The sequence below is a fragment of the Rhea americana genome, unplaced genomic scaffold (assembly GCF_003343005.1).
Source record: "Rhea americana isolate MKP2758 unplaced genomic scaffold, rheAme1 scaffold_2, whole genome shotgun sequence".
Lineage (NCBI taxonomy): Eukaryota > Metazoa > Chordata > Aves > Rheiformes > Rheidae > Rhea > Rhea americana.
This window is the reverse complement of record NW_028186149.1, coordinates 10,735,577-10,752,221: the sequence shown is the minus strand read 5'-3', so window position 1 is coordinate 10,752,221 and position 16,645 is coordinate 10,735,577. Positions and strand designations below refer to the sequence as shown.

At 40.3% G+C, this 16,645-nt stretch overlaps 1 long non-coding RNA gene across 1 annotated transcript in view; it reads right to left on the bottom strand.

Moving 5' to 3' along the window:
• Positions 1-1,592: 1,592 nt before the first annotated feature.
• Positions 1,593-16,645, bottom strand: part of LOC146596727 (uncharacterized) — a 54,042-nt gene continuing 38,989 nt past the window's right edge. The window contains exon 2 of the long non-coding RNA XR_014895672.1: positions 1,593-1,869. This is a non-coding gene — a long non-coding RNA (uncharacterized LOC146596727). The remainder of the gene's footprint in view (positions 1,870-16,645) is intronic.

Below are 16,645 nucleotides of genomic sequence, written 5' to 3'. Positions count from 1 at the left end.
AGTGTGTTTGCATATCTGAAAGTCTGGATAGCATTACTGTTTCGTGAAGAATTTGCCATCCCGAATGTTTATCTCGCACAGATCCAGTGAGCTATATTGAGTGAAATGTTAGTAGCAGCTACGGTTGCAATATGAATTAAAACCTCAACATGAACTTATGTGCTTGGTACAAATAATAGCRTAACGTTGAAAGAGTTTTCATACAAGTTCCAGCTAGAGTCCCTCATAAGACAATMATTTTCCTTTATAAAAAGAGGAGGAGCAATCCTTTTCTTTCATTTGTACGTGACTAAATTAATGATGCTGAGATGAGGCAGAGAGTGAGCATTTCACATCCTACTTGGCTTTTAGCATGSAAGGGGATAAAGAAGTTTGAGCTGCGAGCGCTGCATGGTCATGCTTACTTCTTTCATTACATCATGCTTGAACATATGACAGTACAAAGCAATAAAGGACTGACAGCATAAACACTGTGGAAAGCAGTAACAAACACAAAACAGCAAAGCTGAGCGAAAAAAAAAAAAACAAAAACCCTCATGCAGCACAGATTCACAAGCCGCAGCTGATCTCGGTTTGAGCACTGAGAGACTAAACACAATAGGGAGCTTTCCAGTATTAATCTGTTCTGACATTTTAGAGACTAGTTCTTGCAGACAAATAAAGGTCTTGCTTTGGAACAATTTTACTCAGGCCATCAGCATCCTCCCTAATTTGATCTGATTTTCAAAGAGCATATGTTTTTGTTTGTGATCTTTGCATCCTACATAAAAGGACAATAAAACTAGCAAAACTGGCAATAGGGTAGGATTCACAATAAAACTTAGCTATCAGGCAGATCTAATTGAAATAGATTTTAAAGTGTGCCTATCACATAACAAGGAGAAAGCTGAACATGAGCAGAATTTCTAAATACTTAAGGATGTGTGTGTTTGTCTATGTGCTTCACACATGTGCACACACATTGGGAATTTCAACAAAACATTGTTTCATCCATCCTTCAGCTGGGTATTTGCTGATCATTGATCACCAGTCACCCAGTGGCTGAAAACCTAAAAAAGCTATTTGAGGTTTTTTGTGTGGCTTTGAGCACTGGCCTTCTGTCAGGTTCCACTGCGTTATCGTAAAGAGCAACTCTTTGCATGTGAGGAGACAGATGCTGGTGATTTAGGCAGGCCAACACACCGCAGTGCTTTTACTCAGCTGATATTTAATGATTTACCATTTAATGCAGTTCATCTTTCATAACCCTGAGTTCAAACAGAAGCAGCTGCTATTAGGGATGCAACAGTATTGAACTTCCAACSAAAGGCATAGGAGAGCTTCTTTTATAGCTCTAGCTACTGGACCCATCTGGCTCTGCACTTAAGTACTGCAAATGAAGGAAAGAAAYACTTTGCTTCCCATCAGTGAGGTCCTGAACAGAATGCATAATTATTCAGAATAAAGGCTTTCCAGTCAAAACTAGTTGCATTAGCAACACATTATCAAACTTCGGTGGATGAAAGTAACTTAATTCATCTTATCTAAAGAACACTGATGAAATCAGGAGCAGATTAAAAAAAAAAAAAGACCCAAACAACAACAGCAATCACTTAGCTGAAATMATTTTTAATACCAATATGTTCCCAAATCAGATCATAAGGAGACTTCAGATCAGTGCTTCTAAAATAATTTATTCTGGAAGCAGAAGATGAATTGTTCAGTTGTATCCATTTTCAGTCAGGAAGAGGAAAGAGAAAAGGCAAAGTTTGTAGGCTTGTAGGACACAGCAGAGGCTGATGCATGGTCTCTGCCTAGCAGATGGGACAGTGGGCTGGCTGTTCCTCAGTACTCCAGCTCTGAGTGCAGGGCAGCTCTTCTCTAGCAACTCTGCCAATTTAAGAGAAATTTAAGCCTTTAGAAGGTGCTTTCATTTTCATTTTACAGCACTTCTAAGCAGGAAGCCTGCAAGTGCTAGAAGGATTATCAGATAGTTCGCTTTAAAAGATCCTTTAAATAAATAAATAACAAATCCTCTCCTAATGCAATAACCTATTTTCATTTTTGTGCTTGTGGAGATCTGACAGAAAGTAGATTATGGTAGAACTACATTTACCTCCATTCCTACCAACATCTGTAAATTAGGATTTGCAAGAAAAGCAGCAGATTATGAACTTTCAYTACAATTACAGTGCTACAAAACAACTGTTGCCTAGTTATGATTATAGCTAATCCTTTGCCTACAGTGGACCAAAGATGGTTTCATTTTTATATCTTATTTGTAAAAGGAGTCTTTTGTTGTGCTTGAATACCTCTACTGGAAAAGCTACTGATAACAAAACATTTTAAAAGTGTATGTCAAGTCTTGTTACATAACTTCAACTTTTTTTGTTTCTCTCCACATCTAAGATTATTAACTCACTTTATAAGCATTACAGGATTCAGTCTCAAAGTGGACTATAATTTTGGTGATGCTATTTTCACTGTTGAAAGCTTTCAAGCTTTCAGAGCTCCCTTCTGGGTATGACAGTGAACATATCCAGAACTGTTTTTTTTTTTGGCATCTAACAGTAAGTTCTAGCAGAGTTCCTCATTACTTGTTCTATGCAATATTATTGTCCTTATAGTTCATTGGGAGAAGTGGTAGCAACACATCTCCTTTTATACATTTGACAGTTTTCAGTCCTTCCTTTTCTCCTAAAATATAAAATCTAAACTGCAGCATTTAATTTGTGTATATATGAATTTATAAGAGACTTGGAAAGAGTTTGACTGAACCCAAAGTTTATGCTAAACTAGCAAAATCTTTAGATTACTCCAAGATATTCTGGAAAAAAATATCTTTTAAGAGAAAATCAACACTTGGAAGTAAAACTAAGCAGAAACAGCACGTCACCTCTTGCCAAATTCTCTATCAATTTTGTATTTTCAGAATCAGGTTGAGTTAAACATAGCCATTTGTTTTATATATTTAAGCCTCTCCCTATTCTGTTTTTAACTTCATCATTCAAACACATATGCACACAAACAACTGGAGGCCAGAATGTCATGTTGGATCATTGAGAAACTTATGCTATGCTTGTAGGGATCCCTAGGATCCTTGGCCAATTGCCTTCTTCAACCAGATAAAAACCCTAACAAATAGCACGCCTAAGAAAAAAAACAGTATTAACCAGGAAAAGGCCACAAATCAGTTCTACAAAGAGGTGCTACCAGCTTCCTCCATGGTTTTCCCTCTGGTTGCTTCTCAAACTCAAAAAAAAGGATTGCAAAAGGACGCAGGCCCTTTTCTCCTTCCTGCTATTCTGTCTGGCATCCTAATGGTCCTACAATGCCACTTCATCCATTCATACCAAAAAATATAAATAAAAAAAGGATGAGGTTCCATTTTACTTATCTTTGTCCAGAACTGTGGCTTTCAAAACCTTCTGAGGTGGTCCTTAGCCTTAGGAGCACCTGAAGTCTGAAAGTACCTGCAGGTTCAGTGGCAGCAGCTGTCCACAGGCATCTGATGCTCTGCTCCTGCCCTGCATGTGGCTGCCAGAGCCAAGAGTCCACAAAGGGGCTGGGAGCTTTCAGATTTCTAGTTCATGCATCCCCTGAAGCTTCTACCAAAGAGATGAAGCGCTCTGGTATGATAAGGCTTTCTAAATTTTCTGTAAAGAGACAGGACTCTGAGCTCTGGCTCAGAAAATCCTTCTGATGCAACAAAATGCTTTCTCAGTACATATTCAACAGTTTTGTTCAAAATTCCATGAAATTTGTTTCCTTCGCTTGCATGAATTCTGACACCTTCCAGGTTTTCTTAGCCATGATGTCACTAAGTGTAATCAAGTCTTGTGCGGATTTTCAAAGTAGATACTTCCCAGCTAGACTGGCCTAGTAGAGTTGCCTGAAAAAAGTTACTTGAAAGGAGAATAACAACACTTGCTCTGATTAACACTCRCTGAGGACATGTCAGGGCTGGCAACCAGTTATGGCCTCTTTGGCAGAAAGAGGTAGGTACATACATCTGGCAGTAACTCAAAGATGAGAACAAAAGAGAAGAAAAAATTAGAAATCACTAAGCTATTGGGTAAGAGCACATCCACAGGGATGGAAATAACTTTGCACTTTTAAGTAAAGGACCTTGCCTGCATAAATCCCAAGGAGGAATTGTTGCAAACCTTATGTGAAAACTAGTACCTAAGACCAGAGTATCTGTCGCAAGGAAATACACAAGTACACCCTGCCACATGAGTATGTGTCAGCTCTGACAGACCATCCAAGCACTCTAGTCACTTGATCTGACACACATCAGCTGCCACCCTGCAACTAGAATTATGTACTTCCTTTATCAAGATCTCCTCCTATGCACATTTTATTCATATGATAGAACATGCATTCATTTCTGTGATAGTATCAGATCCTACAAAAGGTGGGAGGGGGTGGGTGAAGAAGAAAGACAGGCCACAGGCACCTGGGTTATCAGCCTGTCAGAATAACTGCTTCAGCCCACAGTTTTTTACTCTTCTTTGCTGTGACCCTTCAGACAAAGTGCCGACCACAGGATCCGGCAGGCTAGGCAGCCTACAGTTCGTATGCCAGTCCTATCTGCAATATAGCACGTTATCTCTTCGCATGCCCAAATTCTTCTTCAGATGCCTTCTCATTTGCAAATGTATTAGCTGTGTTGATTAAATGGTTTTGGTGCTAYAGTAGAGCCACTGTCGCACTCCATAACCCTGCTACACTGTGCCACTCGTGTAGGCGGGCAAAAATGAGTCATTCCTCCCTGCATACTCAAGTCTAGGCTGTTTTCACTAACAGAGTTCCCTGAACCTTTCAAAACTCTTACACTGTGCTATGTTTTTCCAAGGCATATCAGCTTTAACATTGTCCAAATTCAATTTTCTGCTGCTATTTGAAGTTTTCTTAGGTCCTATTTTATAATTTGTCTTCAGTAGCATTCACAACATCTCCAAATATATATGAATATATTATATATTAATGAATTCATAGATTATGCTTTATTATTCTCTCCTCTAGAAAGAGAAAGGAGMTAGCAACTAGCCTTCTTGGACACCTCATCAAACCAAACTCTTAACCCTTCAGCCAAATTTCAAAACACCATGTTTTCTTTAATGCTGATGTGATTTGACTGTTAGGAGTGATACTTTTTCAATTTCTGTAAAACATTTTAAATAGCCTCAGAAAAAATCCCTGGCATTCTAATACAAGCAAAAAACCCTAACAAGATTTGACTCTTTGCAAAACCATGCTCTCTCCATATATGTATAAAATGTATAAAAATATAGTAAGTATATAGAAAAATATAGTAAATAGATTTTTATATAAATTTACTAATCACATTGCAGTCATGATCTTCACTGCTTCACTCCTTTTTCCGCTATTTTTATACAGYTAGATGCTAAATGCAGGCAGTCATAATTGGTAGAGTTACTTAACAAGTAGTATACTTTTCCTTTTTCTTGGAGAAAAACAAATGAGCCCAAAAGAAGTCAGCTCATCAATAAAGTAATGCGTTCATATAACCAGTGCCCAAATGGTATATAATCCTAATATTTGTATGTACTAAGGTCCCTTCTAATCTAAATTATCTATGAGTTTAATTCCTGGAAACTTTTTAATCAAAAGAAAACTTTCTTCATTTTGCAGCTTTACTCAAAAACTAAAAACAGATACAGTGGTGTTTAATATCTCTACGTTTGATTGAGTTAACCTTCCCCCCTGCCACCCACCAATAAATTTATGCTACATAGTAACTACCGTAAGCTGCTTGTACACTTCTGCCAAGAGCAACTGACTTTACAATAAAATTTCTTGAAAGTGAGAGGACACTAAGTATTGTATTGCAGTTTTTGGCAATACCATCCCTTAGGATGGGCCATTTGAATCTTCTCTAAGACAGAATGTGACCTGTGATAAAAAGATATTCTTACATCTCATTTTCTGTAGAGAATCTCAGTTCTGGTTCTGTTGTTATCTTCTTCAAACACTATAGTCAACTCTCAACCCTCAAAAAGAAATACAATACTATTCCCTTCCACTGTCTGTAACTAAAATTGACTGTGGGAAAAGAAAAAAGCTTTTGTCCTTAATTACACTTATGCAAAGTGTTTACAGGCTGAACAGAAGTCATACTGCCCATTTCTTATCAGATTGTTTCTAGAAATATTTGTTTGACAACCACCTATTTTGTAATAAGGTCAGCATGTTCATTTCATTTGTTTTCTCCAAGTAACACTTAGTCCCACACCTTCAACTAAAGGACAAAGACTCTTATTGCACAGTATTAGCAGGAAGCTTACGATAATATAGAACAGAGGTTGCTTAACAACATAATACAACAATGGACAAAAGCATTTGACAATGATTGCTGAAAGCTAAAAGGCTTTTAAGTAATGTTGAGTATTTGATATTCTGTAAATACATGTAAATTACAGGGCACAGTCATATTTGGAGTCATTTCTATTTTATCTGCTGTTTCTCATATGCTGTTTACCATTCAGAACAGCGTTGCTTCATTATATTTAAGACCATAGCCAGAGAAAACTGGCTTGTGCATCTGCCTGTTTTGTATATATACACATTGCTGCTACCAATAACTTAGGCTAGTGGGGAAAGACAGTAACTTCCTTAGTGTGTACGTTCTAATTGAGAGATGTAATTTGTGCAGAGGAACTTGAACTCAACAATTTTCATCTCTAGCTGGCACGGATAGCTTTGAGATCCTGCCATATGATACATGCATTATTCGTTAGTAGTGACTAGAATAAAAACATTGTTGTCATGCAGGCTTTCAGATGCAATATGAATGGGTGAATCTGAAAACCAAAGCTAACTCAAAATACCCTTTCCTCTCCTTTAGCATCAGCTGTCAGCCTCAGGACAATGATAATAGGAACTACTTTCTATTTGTGATTGAACAACAGTGATAACTCTTGCCTTATTTAGTCCTTTCATCTTTTTAGATACAAAGTGCTCAACAGACTTTAAATGAAGTCCACCTACCACTGACATGCATTCAGCCTCTGGGATGCCAAAGAAGAGTGCCAGCAGTGCTGCATAGCAGTTTCCAGAAGAGGAAGTAAAAAAGAATTAATCCAGCTGAAACTACAGGGGGAAACAGTAGAAAGGACAACATAATGACCCAAAATGGAACTTGGCCAGGACACCAGGGTTAACAATCATGCAAGGAGCTGAGCAACTGTTACAGTTTAGTTTCGCGTCTCATCAGCCATCATAAACCCAGCCAAAACAACACTGCTGAGCCCTGTGCTGATGAACTGATTTAGTATTGCTCTTGCTTCTGTAAGTGGCAAGAGGTGTCATCTATTAATGTGCCAACACTCCCAGCTACAACACCCAGGTCTCCATTGTTCTCCTCTCCAAGCCACGCACAACCCGGCTTACTTAACAGGGTATGACAAAAGTCATAAGACAGTATGGCTAAAGAGACAGGCATTCGCGAGGATAATGATCTGTCAGCAGGGCTGTGGCAAAAGGAATTTACATGAAGATTAATCAATGTTTACAACTCTCCTCATTTATGAGAACAAAGTACTGTTCCCAACCTGCCACCAGGAACAAAGTACTGTTCCCAACCTGCCACCAGTTCTGAGATTAAAAGGAGATAAAAACCAAGAAACAAAAAAGCAAAACTCTACTATTGCTGAAGAAATGAGATATTGTTTCATATATTCTGCAAGCCTAAGTTTTAGCAAGCGTAAATCCATAGTTATTCTTTGGTGGGGGACCAATGTTTGGTAGACACTGGATACATCATTTACACACTGTTTGAAGATACCTTCATACAGTAAAGATACTGGAGTTTAAAAAAAAAAAAACAAAAACAACAAAAAAACCACCCAAACACACACTAGCAATTTGTCTCCATGAGCTACCACAGCTGTCATGATTCATGGTGATTTGAGAATTAAATAATCTTTTCCTTCAGAGTTTCTGTAATTCAAGAGAGGAAGAGAGTGCATCTTTTTAAGATGCAGCAYGCAATTAGAGGCGATACGACAGAACACACAGTAAGAGCTGTACGAAGCAGGATTTGAGGAACTTCTTAATAACCTGAAAACTAGAACGTGAGTTAAAAAAAAAATCAACTTATTGATTTCTACATCATATTTACAAGAGCTAGTGTTGTGAAATGTGAATTATAGCTTCCTGTGCCAGTGTAAGCCCTGAGCCCCAATAGGATCCATCCTAATGAGAACAAGTGGGTCAACACCACTAGTTTCACTCAGTCATTTCCCAATAAGGATGGTGAGTTTTATAGTCTGTATCCGCCTAAAAGAAGCAGTTCTTCCATTCTCACTTATTCCAGTCCCAGTCTTTCCTGGCCTACAGCACCTAGATTATACTGACTTTCCTTGTCCACCTGGCAAAAGCAACCTTAAACCTCTGTTCTCCTGCTGCCATCATCCTTCTCTCCTCCTACCATGAGGGAGGCTTTGCCCCACGGGTGCTGCACCACATACCAACCTTAGGGTGGAGCAAATTCAGAATAACCCAGTTACAGATGATAAAGTTAATGAAAGTTGGCCAGATCTAGAGTAAGACAGGAATCTCTCTTAGGAGAAGCCAGCACGTAATGGGGCAGATTTGGCATGGGCTTAATAGGCACATTTATGAGTTGGCAGTTTCTGATTTCTTSTCTGCCTCATCAGGCTCGCGGTGCCCGGTCGGGAAGGTGGTTTCCCCGCGCCTCCGGGGAATGCTGCTCTCCCGCCAGCCTCACCCCGCTGCCTCTCCAAGAGCGGCCCTTCCCCGCGATAAACTCCCAACTCCGCCACCCACGCAGAGCCAGGGCAGAGCACTGACAAGTGATGGTGACTGCACTGTAYAAACATGCTGACAACTGATTAAGCAAAAATAAAACAAGAATCAAATAGCTCTTCTGCRTAATTCCCGATTTGCATAACCAAAAAGGTGGCAAGACTCCAGCCACCACCCGGTTCCTGCAGCAGCGAGCTTATTCGGGCTGGTGGGCTCCTTCGCCGCCTGGAGTTTCAAAATCCGCTGCAGCACAAAAGCGCCGCCGCGGCCGGAAAGCCTCCCGCCAGCGCTGCGAAGAGGCGGCTCGCGCRGCAGGCTTCCGCTCGAGCTGCTCCTCGGCGCAGCCGCCGGAGCGCGAGCGGGCAAAGGGCCACGACGACAGGCAGCAGACAGACCGCGCGTTACAGGCGGGCGGGCGGCAAGCTGCAGCGCGCCAGCCGTGCTCAGCGCCTCGCCTGTGAAATTACCTCCGCTAAAGGGAGGAGGCATCCCAAGGCGCGATGAAGCAAACACCGATGTCTCTTGCTAGACAAAACTCTGAACTGCTAACCCTGAGCAGAAAGGTTACCCAGATTATCCAATATCGTACCGCGGTCTCTAAAGCATTTCTAAACTTTGGGCAGTAATTGCCAGCTCTTCTCCTGTAAGCAGCAAACAAAGCTGAAGTGTACTTAATCATTTCGCCTCGCTAGGTGCCGGGATCAGAATACCTCCTCCGCAGTCTTTAGCRTCTCCCATCCTCTTCCTTGCACGTGCTCAGCCTTCCACAGGGAGCTGCACGTTAGCGAGGACTTYGCTCCTACAAGTCAGACAACTCTAAAATGCCTAACCAGATCAAGTGTTGTTGTTGTTTATTTTTTAAKATTGCAATTTCTAAGCGATCTGATATGCAAGTTAATGTCCCTTTAAATTAACATATTTCAGTTGGTTAATCTACTGAGTCCTCAGCATTCCTACACTGAAACAGTAACAAGCTAATGCCAGCAAGGGAAACATCGTGGCATTATCATGGATGGAAAGAAGTCTCACTGTGAAGCCGCGAGTGTTGCAGGCTGGTTACAAAGCTATCAGATTGCATCTCTACGCAGAGTTTAGTCTGATGCGTATTTGAAAGCAGAATTTTAACTGTCTACATACCAGTCCAATTAAGCTCAATTGAAATATGACCATTTTCATTAAGTTGGTGTGTGTGTGTGTGTGTGTGTGTGTGTGTGTGTGTGTGTGTGCACGCGTGCACCTTCCAGCCAAGCCCTCCTTAAAATTGCTTGGAACTGTGTTCAAGAAAACTGGATTTAAGAGAATGAGAAATATTCAATACAAGTAGTTTCACCTCTACCAGGTGAAATAGGCCAGTTCCTGCAATTTTTACCATGGCTACTACAGCAGCAGCAGAGCTTTGCAAAGTCATGGCCACACACCTGTGCCTTGAGTGTATCCTGTTCTCACCAACCCAGTTCTCTTGAACAATAAATGGAGGATTTTTCATGTTTTCAGGTTTAGAGACAAATCTAACTGAGGATCTTAATTTTGTGTAGATTTTCTAGACCTCTCATGTGAGGAAACAGAAGCTAGGGCTGAGTTTTCTTCTGCAGCCACAGGACAATAATCTGTGTGAGGATTTCTTTCCTTTTACTTCCTAGAGAACCAGRATGAAACAGTCTTGAGAGATTTTTCTTTCCCCTATGCCTACTGCACTGAAGCCAGATACCATAACAAAGCTAAAAATAGCAAAGGACTGTCTACTCCTAATCTGTACAGGCTGCTTTGCTTTCAGGTTTCTACTAAGATTTAGTATTAAGTCAGCGGTATCCAAAGCTTTAAGGTTTGTTGACACTTCTTTTCTATAGCGGCTTGGGTTCTGCTTGATCTTTTCCCATGCCCTGTATATACACTCATCTATCTGACTTACCAAGTCTTACACTCCAGTCTCTAACCCCTCACTCTTGTCCCACGAGGCTGCCTATCCCCACTCTTTGGGCAGTGGCTGCCACAAAAACCAACCTTGGATATGTACAAATGAATAGTTCCCCCCCCCCCCCCAAAGCTCTTAACACTGTTTATGCTGCATCTTCTTTGATTACCTAATTGTATTGCCAGCCTTCTCCCCTGAAGAATACATACTCCTGGTTCTTGCCGTATTTCYCCATGGCCTCTGCTAGTACCTGAGGAGGGGTTCCTGGGGCAAATATTGCCTCTTTTRTCTGTGATCCCTTCCACGAATACTGCCCCTGCCTCAGCTGTCTTGTCCTCTGTGAAGGGCCAAGGGTTCCTTGGAAAAAGGAAGCCTAGAGATGCCTTTGGTTCTTGTGCATCCACACAGCACCYTCCTTAAAGTCAGCTTGGATACCATCACACAGGAGCAGCGAAGGTAACAGAGGAGAAGCAACTCCTGCACCAGTGTTAGACTGYCTGTGTGCCTGCTGCATATCCCCACCTGAACTAGAGCTGTCGGCCTTCCACGCACGGCTACCACTACCTTTTGTCAAAATAAGTACTCTCTAGTCTTGCCAAAGAAGAGAGACCTCTTGAGATGGCCGGGCAGGAGAAGAGGAGAGGGGGTTCCTTGGGATTTTTTGTACGCTGATCTTGAAGGTTTCTAGGTCCCCAGAGGATGCCTTTGCCCAACCCCCATAGTTTGGGGATGATTCTTACTTCAACTGAGAAAATGGAAGTCAGAACACCTCTTAAGTAATTCAAATAAATCTAATCAGATAATCATGACTCACTATTAGGGTAATGAAGATGCTTCCATATGAACCATGAAAAATATCAAAGATTTCCTGTTTAAAATTAGTATAGATGATCCTATTTCAAATAGGAAAAAAAAAATTATGAGATAATCCAAAAGAATTAAGGAAAGGTATTTAAATTTGAGTGTTGAGAACTCCAAATCCTTTCATCAGAGTCTGTCAGCTTCTGAATGACAGCACTAAAAAGAGATAGCAATGAAAGAAGGGTTTGGAATAAGAGATAAGGCAGAAAAATAGTTGCATTAAAGTTTTGTGCACGTGTGTAATTACACATAGCACTACAGCGTCTGTAGCGCATGCATGTTCGAAAGCATATGAAGTGAGGACTTGTGTTTAGCAATCCTATCCAGTGAGTAGTTTATTATAGACTTCTTAGGTACATGCACATTCTCAGATCTGATTACCTATGCTGACACTTTAGTTTATACATTCAAGTAGCATAAAGCYTCTGGAGCGCTACTTTCTTATCTCCAGGTGTGGGAAGGCAGCTAATAGCAGATCTCTAACAGCCAAAATAAGTATGACCAATATGAATGAAGATTTTCATTTTACTTATAAAGCATAACTATTAGAGGATAATTAATGTAGATTCCTTTTTAGAAAAAAAACTGAAAGCCAGGAAAATATATTTTGTCTGTTTACTGTTAAGTAAAATTTATGTCTAATCTGGACTGGAAATTACAAACCTATTTCTTCATTTCTTGAAAAAAAAAGAGTCAATGATGCTTGAGAAAGTGAAATCATTGGAAATTCTTCATTAAGAAGTACACCTCTACTTACACACACACACACACACACACTTATTTTCTGTTTATGCATCCCAAACCACTTAATCCATTGCTAAATCTTACTTTGGCTGATGGAGGTATATGATCTATACATGATCTATAATTTGTTGTCACTTGACACATTATATAGATGAAGACTTTGATCTACATTAGCTAACCCTGGAACATATTATTGAAAGTTACTGCTGACTTTGATATTCTGTTTTTATATCTTCACCAAAGCTAGCACTGGCTTGAAGCTATTCATAGAATACCCTTGGCTAATGTGATAGATTGTAGATGAATTCAGTATTCAGTTTATAATCATTCTGCAGGCAGTAATGAGATAAGAAAACTGTCCATATTCTGGATAAAAAAAAAAAAAAAAAAAAAAGGTAGCCAGTGTTCATTTTCTTGCTGGTAAAACCACCATGGAATAAATCACACCACGCTGTAGCTGGTTGTATCTGCAGCATCGTGGATCTACCTGTCAGAGAAAAAAAATCTACATCCAAAACACACACACACTAACCCGTTAGTTAAAACCTCAGTACTGAAGTGTGACTACAATTTTGGTCATAACCTAAGCAATACTATACCATTATTAAGAAAATGGTTGAGAATTCAGCTTAATTAGAAACTGAAGACACTACTTCTGATGTTACTCTTACAGCTGCTAACATCAGTACAAAGATGAGGACGTTGGTCTCATCTTTGCACTGTGTCTGTTAGGCGAGGCAGCCCAGTGAGAAGGAAGAGAAAGGAAACTTTTGGAGACAAATTTAYCACTCATAGGCCTGACTTCATATCTACCTAGTGCAAAGCAGCTAGCCCACTTAAATTCACAGCAACTCTTAAGGATCCTAAAAGGTTAAAAAAAAAAACACACAAGGAAAAGAAAAAAAAAAAAGTTTCTCCATCTCTGGGGCCAGTGCCTCATTTCAAACATCCGCAGTACTGGCAGGCCTAGGCTAAGATAAGAGACAGTAGGATTTCTGTCCCACTGCAACACTGCTTTACTCCAGAAATATCAAACGTGGTTTTGTGCGCAGAGTAGCTCTTCTATGAGTATAGGAAGAAATAAAATAGCTAGATCAGCAAAGAGGTGATCTCCCTTCACAAGGAAGATTCTGTATACAAGGTATAATATGAACTACTGAGTGCTGATATCAGAGTATTAGTCATGCAAAAGAAAATTGAGCCCAGTAACCTCACAAGAGCAAAACAGTGAATCCTTTGATCTGTAAGACAAACAGGACTGATCTGAAAAACACTGTTTGGTGAGACCATACCCTTGCAATACAGCTAGAACAAATACATTCACAGTAGAGTGTGCAAGGCATAGAAAATATATAGTCTTTTTCTTCCAGATGTCTCAAAAAAGAAAATGATGAGGCACAGGAAGAAAGATTTACGTTGTTTCATGAAAACAATGTTCTCTTTCTGCCTCTCTTTTAAATTTACTTTACTTCCAAGAACAGGAAAGAGTMATTGAAAAGGAGACAAAAGGCTGCTCACCATATATACAGCATTAATCAATGAAATGGGCATCAGACTGGATTTCAAAGAACCTAGTTTAACTAGTGCCAATGGCAGGAGTAATTTCACCTCTCTGTGCCTCAGTTTCCTTGACTGTAAAGTGGGAGTAAGTCTTAGAAAGCCACTTCATGACTAGGGAACATAAAGGAGTATTATACTAATGTTATGAGTGGAGAAAAGTCAGCAAGTTTGGGGCCTTTAATACAGGCCTTAAGGAAAAAAGAACAATTGTCCATCTATTCGAGAATGGCTACTTTGGACTTTTAACACCACAATAAAAATACAGAAGCAAATCCTGGCTTTGATACATGTGTGGTATTTCAATCCCTTGTTGCTGATAGTACTTTTTAATGTTAAGAGCCTGTTGGCTAACTTATGTTTCCTCTGGGTGCAGTCCCATATTCTTCTCCTCTTTGAGAGGCAGGCTCTTGTTGCTGCTGTGGATATGTATCCCACATCTTGTAATCATTAAGGTACTCAGGGGAAAAGGAGGGGGCAGGAGGACGTTGTTTCAAAGTATGTTTCTGCCCAATTCATTTTGGCTTAATTTGCAGACCAAACTAGAGCTCTACTGAAGCACGTCCTTCCTCAGTCATTCATCACGCTCTCCTTCCCCACACCCCCACTCCCGCACCGAGATATTAAGCAGTAATAACATAGCTTTGGATAGATTAGACAAGCAATTTTTCTGCTCATTCTTATCCTAATTTTCTTTATGTTTGAAAACTTTCCTAATTCTTACAAGTGTCAGTGGATTGACAACATGAAGGTAACAGCAGAATTGTTAAGTGGCGGCTTTGCATGGCAACTAAGTGTTTAGAAAGAGAGAATATGCCACGGTCATCTTCAAAGAGAAGGCAAGAATCTAGCTCAAGGCTTCCTAGATTGGCATGGGGGGTGGGAATTCAATTGCCATCCCTGGGATTCTGCAATAGGATCAGTGCCAATCAGTCCAGCCATGGCAAGGGCAATGGACATAGCAGCTGTTTTCCCACACCTTCAGACCACTTTTTTTGCAGTGATAAGTCTGATTATCAAGGACTCTGGGATAGACAAAATAGAAACAGGGTCTTGGCTACTTTTGTTGCCTCTGGCAGTCTCCTGCCCTAAGCAATCCCCTACTTTGACTTCCTGGCTCTGGCCCTACAAATAACTGCATTAGGAATGTGCCTGGTTAAGAYTTCTAAGGCTGGTGCTCAAATGCACATAGGGTTAACTTGAGAGCAGTGCAAGGCTACCAAACACAGAGCACTAGACTAGAGCTCCTTTTGGTCTCTCCTACAGAGCGGCACTATTCATAGGAGGTCAGCACCTTCCGCACCAGTTGTATTATTCTGTTCTTCTCCCTGCAACATTCCCCTCTTTCTGCTTGCTCTTGTGACACGTATATCCCTGAAAGACAGCTGCATCCCTCTTGTAGAGGAAAAAAATGTTTAGCAATGAGCTTGAAGAGATATACACATAAAATAAATTCAAAATGCTGAAAATACATGTATGTATAMGAAATGATAATTTCAAGAGGCAGGAACTTCCCTAATCCTTCTTCCCCTTCCTCCAAACCAGGGCACTGCAAAGGTCTAGTGTTAGGTTCTTGCTGAATTAGGCCTCTGTGCTCTTGTCTGCCAATAGACAGGCTTGTTTTTCCTTCTGGTGTATGGTATGTTTACCCCAGTAACATGAGTTGTAATCGATAAACAAACCAAAGAGAAAAATTTGTCCTTTAAATTAAACCAGTAGGATTTTACTGGTTCCTTATATACTGTGAATCTTATCATAAGAAAAAGGCAGATACATACAGAATRTGTCTATTCTGACTATAGAGTTATTAAAACTGATTCTATTTCTCTTTGCATTTTATTTTCCAAGTGAATTTTAGAATGACTGGCAATCAATTCTTACATGTTACCCCATCAAGTCTTTAGAAGCAGTAACTTCATGCTTCCCATAAATCATCTTTAATAATTTCCTTGCAAGGAAGTCCTAATGTTTCTGATAAAAATCACAGCAATTACAGAGACAACAGGTTTACATTTCTCTGAATATGATCTGAACTCCTGATAATTTGAGGCATCTCTCTTGAGGATCTGGCAGATCCTCACCATGCACAGAAACTTGCTGGAGTTGGAACGTGGCRCGAAACGGAAAGCGGTGGCTTTGTGGAATTGCACTGCTACTCGTTTTAGCTGCTCCCAACAGCAAGCACTAGCTGGCACTGGCTGGTGCTATAGCATCGTSGACAGACAGACAGCCGCCCAACCCCCCTTTCCTTTTTCTTCCTGCTGTTATGCTACACCTATCTGTGTATCATCAAGTCTTTTTGGACTGGTAATAAGATTTGTGCCAGACTATGTTTCTTGGCTTCAGCAGTTAGCTTCTCTTCCAGAATATACATGCTGCTTTACACATACTTTTATGACTGACATCATGAGAACACACCCCTACTATGTTTAAATTTGGGTGTTAACCTGATTTTGCTTCTTCCATATGTGGGTGATGCGAGGCTGAGAAAGCAAATTAAGAAGCTGTTACCTGCTTGAACCATTTTCCCCTACCCTTTACCTAGGGAAGTGATAATCATCCAGCCAGGATACTCTTCCAGAAATCCAAGTTTCCCTGTATTTGAATCATGCCTCTATCCCTAACGCAATCATTTTGATTTGCATTTGCATCACTAAAAAATTATTAATGGGCACAAGAAGAGGACCCCCTCCTTGCACACACACTTGCTTGAATCCCAGATGGGCAAGCTAATAGGCAAGTCTTTAGAAGTAACCATTAACAGTTGTAGGTTCTTATTGAGAACTGTCTCATCAGGAA